The sequence below is a fragment of the Lygodium microphyllum genome, chromosome 3 (assembly GCF_053477565.2).
Source record: "Lygodium microphyllum isolate KBCC chromosome 3, Lygodium_microphyllum_v1.1.10, whole genome shotgun sequence".
Taxonomy (NCBI): Eukaryota; Viridiplantae; Streptophyta; class Polypodiopsida; order Schizaeales; family Lygodiaceae; genus Lygodium; species Lygodium microphyllum.
Window position 1 is genome coordinate 192,035,734 of NC_141137.1, and position 5,934 is coordinate 192,041,667.

At 44.6% G+C, this 5,934-nt stretch overlaps 1 pseudogene; it reads left to right on the top strand.

Annotated features, from left to right (window-relative positions):
- The first annotated feature begins 1,367 nt into the window (after window positions 1–1,367).
- LOC148039378 (uncharacterized) lies at window positions 1,368–3,050 on the top strand (annotated as a pseudogene).
- Window positions 3,051–5,934: the final 2,884 nt, after the last annotated feature.

Sequence of the window (5,934 nt, forward strand, 5' to 3'; positions counted from 1 at the left end):
AATCTAAGATTGATTTGATAGTCACCCCGAGCTATTAGCGTTGTGTCTAAGGAATGTCATCCTATCGCATGGAAGTATCGCAAGCAGTGGGCTTAGAAGCTGTGCCTGACAACCCCCCCCCCCCCCCCCCGCCCGCCCCCTTTAAGTCTCCCCGTGTGAGTGCAAAACCCAAGTGTAGGGTTAAACGTATCAATTAGTGTTTACCTAGGTTGTATTCCATAGCACAATTTCTACGTGGAGTGTCTCTTGAGGGTCCCCCGTGCACTATTGTTGAGAAAATCTCTAAAACCAAGGCTGTTTATGTAATTGGCACCACCCTCCATGTGCATGCATTACACCTTTGTGAGAGGGATGAACTAAACTTTATCTTATTAGCAACGCACCTGCGCTTAGTCAATGAAGTAAGGATCCACAACTTCCATATTGACTACTTTCTTACCGCCAGAAGATTCCATGTGCGTATTACTCTAGCCTACTGGAGAACTGTAAAATTTTTCTTGCCTTACATAAATAGGGGGCCTTGGGTAGAGCATGAACGGAAGAGGGAAAGGGCAGTGAGGGTCACGTTTGACAACTTTTTGTAGCCTGCCATCAAAGCTTGGAGAGCTAGAGAGCCATATGCGGACTTGATCTACGACATTCCAGAGTACGAGATGGACCTCATCTGAAGCTACACCAACCTCCCAAAGGTGCATGTGGGGCTGGGCGTCTTTACCAGGGGATACTCATTTGAGTCGGACATGGAGATGGAGATTGTGCACGACACCCTGCACAGCTCCACTGAGGAAGATGATGAGATTGTAATGGCATTTGGTTTCCCTTTCTTCCCCGTTGGGCACCCTTGAGTCAGCTTTGTACTTGATTTCTTTTGTATTTTTTATCATTAGTCTATTATGAATAATCAAGGCCCCCTAGACGGGCCTATTTTTAAGCAATTTCATTTGACTCAACAGATTAATGTTCGGGTAATTGTAAGCAAGAAAGTTCATTTTATGCAAAGAATTGTTTTTTTATTTGGTCCAGCTACTTTGAGGGAAGTTTTGGACGCACCTCACCCAGTTATCTTACCTTTTATGATGTATGAAAACTCATTTGATGTGTATGTGTATATCTTGTTATGAGTGCTAGGAAAATTTTGGGGCCGTTCAACCCGTCCGCACATCAGACCATCCATATCTTTGTGTGCACCAAGCTTCACTTTCAAGTGACATTGAGAAGGCTTTTTGGGGAGGCTAGACTTGTAGCTATTAATGCTTTGGTAGTACCATTCATCTTATCGTGGGTTTACTATCCGGTTTCCTTGGATGTACTTATTTTTGTGCTGATTTAGAGGGGTCTAGAGAGAGAGAAAATTTTGGCATTCCACCATGTTGGCCTTTCCAAACTTTTACGGGAGAAAGCACAAGAATGCTAGCTACTTCTTGGATGACTTAGAGATGGCACTCCTTGCCTTTGGACAATATGAAGATGAGGTTAAGCTCAGAGCTTTTACTCTAGTGTTGAAGGATGAAGCTAAAATCTGGTTTCAAGGGTTGCCTGTGGCTAAGAAGGGGGATTGGGACACACTCAAAGAGACCTTTCTAGCAAAGTATGTCAGTGACAACATCCCTGAGAGGCTCTGGTAGAAGTTGATCTATTTGCAGCAAGATACCATAGGATCCTATTCAGCCTATGAGGCCCAATTCCTAAAGCTTTGGGCTGAGTGGGAAGCTAGTCTACCAGAGGGAGAAAAAGCACCTAACTTTCTGCAAAAGGAGAGGTTTTTGGCAGGGTTGTCTTCGGTTTTGTAGGAGAAATTAAGAGGGAAGTTCCCGGAGGACTTTGATGAAGCCAAGAAATGGGCTAAGGCAAAGGACCGCAAGTTGCAGTTCCAAGCCAACTTGGCCAGAAGAGAGCATTAACCTCTCATTAACGAGCAGCCACCGCTACCGCTTCCGGTAATGACCAACATTTTGGAGGACCTGCACCTAGAACTACTACAAAAAATGACTGCCCAATTAGATGACCTCTCCATCAACCTGGTGCAAGGTCCAAGAGCGCAACTCCCGCCCTATAACGAAGAGAGAATGCAAGAAGCACAACCTTTGCGAAGGCGACCAGCACAAAGACAAGAGCACACCTGCTAGACCTATGGAGAAGATGGACATGGCATGTACTTCTGCCCCCACCCAAGGAGATATTTTGGGAATGGACAAGGAAGGGGACCCGGAAGGCAACTGAATCTGGCTAGAGATAGACCCCAAGCACTTGCTCAACCACAACCACCCGAGCAGCTACAAATCTTAAGGCATCCACCATAGACAGCAACTGCAATTCTGCCATTGCCTAAAGAAGCCGGCAAAAGAGCTGTAAATGTGATCCACCTAGAAGCCAAAGGGAAAGAGAAGGTGAAAGAGCCCGAAGTGATGCTAGTTGAGAGGTTGAGAACAAAGAAAGCACGAGTCAGTGAAGAGGTGATCACGCCTTCAGCAAGCATGGAGACCAAAGAAGAGGGCACATCAAAGAAGAAGAGAAAGAAGAGAGCAATAACACGAAGGAAAATCACCATTAAAGATTTTCTGCTTGGCTCAAAGAAGAAACCCTATGACCTGGTAGAAGACGTCTGTAGCCAAGGGCGTAAACTCACATGGCCTCAGCTTCTTCACCTGTCTCCAAAAATGGGGCAATAGTGGTCCAAAATGGTAAGCACGCACACATCAAAGATAATGGGAGCCGTAGGGGCTAAGTGAGAAGATGATGTATTGCCTATTATCGAGGCCTATATGAAGGGCCAAAGGATTCACAATGTGTATATAGATAGCGAAGCACAAGCCAGTGTAATGAGTGAGAAGATGATGCACCGTTTGAGTCTAGAGGTACAAGGGAGGTCTGAGTTCAAGGCTAAAATGGCGAATAATGTATCAGTCCAATGTGTTGGAGTATGTAAAGGGATTAAAATCATTGTGTGTGGGGTAAAAGTTGCTACAGACATGTATGTAATACCAGCACGGGGGGAGGGCATCCTGATCATCTTGGGTAGGCCATGGTTAATCACAATGAATGCTAGGTAGGATTGGGAGAAAGGGACCTTAGTTCGTAAGCCCCCAGAATAGAAACCAGGGGAAGTGGTGGTGTATAACATGAAGAGTGGGAGACAGGAATGTTTAGAGGTAGAAACATCAGAGGAAAGTGAATCAAGTTGGGGGAGCTCTTCTTATGAAAGTGAGGATACCAGTCAAGATAGCAATGAGTGTGACAACTCACTTGAAGTTTGTGGGATCACCTTAAAGGAACCTATTAAAGATGGTGGTGAGAGCCCTCAAAAGGAACTGAAGGATGAGGATCTAGAAAAGATGTTGGCCAAGGATCTCTCGGCCACAGAGAAGGAGGAGTTAAAGGTTATGCTAAGGAAGCACCCGTCCCTTTTCATCTCTGACTATTCTGAAATTTTAGGAGTTACAGTGGTAGAACATCAAATCAATTTGAAGGCCAATCAAAAACCAGTTGCTCAAAAGCTACGATGCCTTGGGAAGATTCAACAAGAGGCTTTACTAACTGAAGTAAAGTGGCTAACTCAAGCAAGTTTCATCTATCCAATAGAAGATTTGGAGTGGGTATCCCCAGTGGTGGTGACTCCAAAAAAGAATGGCAAATAGCTAGTCTCTGTTGACTATAAGCCTCTGAATGTGGCAACAAAGAGGGATCACTTTCCTCTTCCATTCCAAGATGAGATCTTGAACGAGGTAGCTGGTCACAAAAGGTATACGATGTGTGGTGGCTACTCAGGTTACTTCCAAATTAGCATTGCCAAGGAGGACCAGAAGAAGACCACTTTCATAATGCCACAAGGGTGTTTTGCTTACATGGTGATGCCGTTTGGTCTCACCAATGCTCCAGCCACATTCCAAAGGTTCATGAATCTGGTATTTCAGCCCTATTTTGGGAAACCCATTAGGGTATATATTGATTATTTTTGTATCTACAATTCACAGGTCTTGCACTTAGTGAGGGTAGATGAAGACTTGAGTAGGCTTGCACAAGTGGGCGGGCAACTGAATATGGAAAAGTGCCACATTGGGGAAACACAGGTCACCTTGTTGGAGCATGTAGTGTTTGCAGTTGGTATACAAATTGATCCATCTAAGGTTAGTGCACTCTTATTGCTTTCCTCACCAACCACAATCAAGGAGCTCACTTCATTCATTCAAAAGGTGAGATACTTTGGTAGGTTCATTCATTAGCTCTCCCAGTCAGCACCTCCTTCACAATGCCTTACCAATGCACCAACCTTAGTCTGGGGTAATGAGAGTGAAGAATCTTTCTAGAAGGTGAAGAGGGTGCTAAGTTCTCTTCCAACACTTCTCCCCCCCCTATGGGATCAGCCCTTCTTTGTCAATCCGAGTTTGGGGTCTGACTTTGTAGGGGCTATTCTTTTGCAGAAGAATCCAAAGACCCTTTTGATGCGGCAAGTTTACTTTCCTAGCCGAGTGATGAAGCCAACAGAAAAGGCTTACATTGCTGTGGAAAAGATAGTTCTAGCACTTATGTTTGCTGCTCAGAGGTTCCAAGCCTATCTTTTGCCATGACATTTTGTAATCACTACCATAGAAGACACCTTCCCACATGTTTTGCAACACATGGATGTCTCTGCGAGGATCTCCAAATAAATTGTGCAGCTATAGGAATTTGATTATATAGTTTTGGTGGAAGAGTCTACACGGGCAGCTTTAGCCGACATCCTGACCCACCAATTTAGAGAAAAGAAGGAGAAGAAGGAGTCAAAGAGTTAGCCGCCCCTGCCATCTCCCCCGCTCAAAGAAATAGAGCAGGAGTTTTGCTCTTTATTTTGATGGTGCCTATAAGAGAAAGGAGGGAAGAGCAATAGCTGGGATTGTCTTGTTTAATCCTTTGAAGGAGAAGGTAATGGAGAGAGGCATGGTTCTGCTCAACCTCTCCTCTAATAATGAAGTAGAGTATGTAGCTCTGATTGCAGGGCTAGAATGGTGTGTTTCTAATGAGGTCAATTGACTTAATGTATATGGGGATTCAATGTTAATTGTTAAACAAGTGTAAGGGATCTGGTCTTGTAAAAGTGATAAGCTTCGCGCCAAGCTTTGAGAGGTAAAGGGTTTGCCAAGAAGAATCAAGCATTGTCAAGTCCACTATGTGGGGAGGGCTAAGAATCAAGAAGTAGATGCCCTAGTCAGTGAGTGTTTGAGAGAGGTCACAGTGGGAGCTGTCAAGCTCCAAGAACCAAAGATGCAAGGGAGGGAGTCTCTCCAAGATGTGTTATGCTTCCTAGAGATAGGAGAACCACTGCCACATTCCACAAAAGGAGAGAGAAGATGGCTTGCAAGGAAGGCTGTGAGGTATTGACTCATCGGTAAGGATCTTTTTTGCATGGGAAAGGACCAAGTGTTGTGGAAGGTTCCTTCCAAGGAGGACATTCACCAAATTCTCTATTCATGTGATAATGATGTTTGTGGTGGGCACTTTGCTCATGAGCTTACCTGCAGGAAAGTTTTGCACGTAGGGTTTGTGTGGCCATCTCTTTAGAGGGATGTGCATTTCTAGTGCAAGACATGTGATACTTGTCAGTGCACAAGGCCTAGATGACTCACCTATGGCCCCCAACAGCCGATTACTTCTTTTGGGTTGTTTGAAAAATGGGGCATTGATGCCATTGGGCCATTGCCAAGGACTACTGTCTGTAAGGAGTACATCATAGTGGGAGTTTATTACATGACAAGATGGGCTGAAGCAACACCAATAAGTAGGATCACTACTAAAGATGTGGCCAAGTTCATATTCAACAACATCTACTGCAAGTTTGGTACACCCCTTGAGATCATTTCTGATAGAGGGCCTGGATTTAGGGGAGATTTAGTGAAGGAACTGATGATCAAATTGGGCATCAAGCACAAGCGCTCCACGCCATACTATCCACAATGCAAT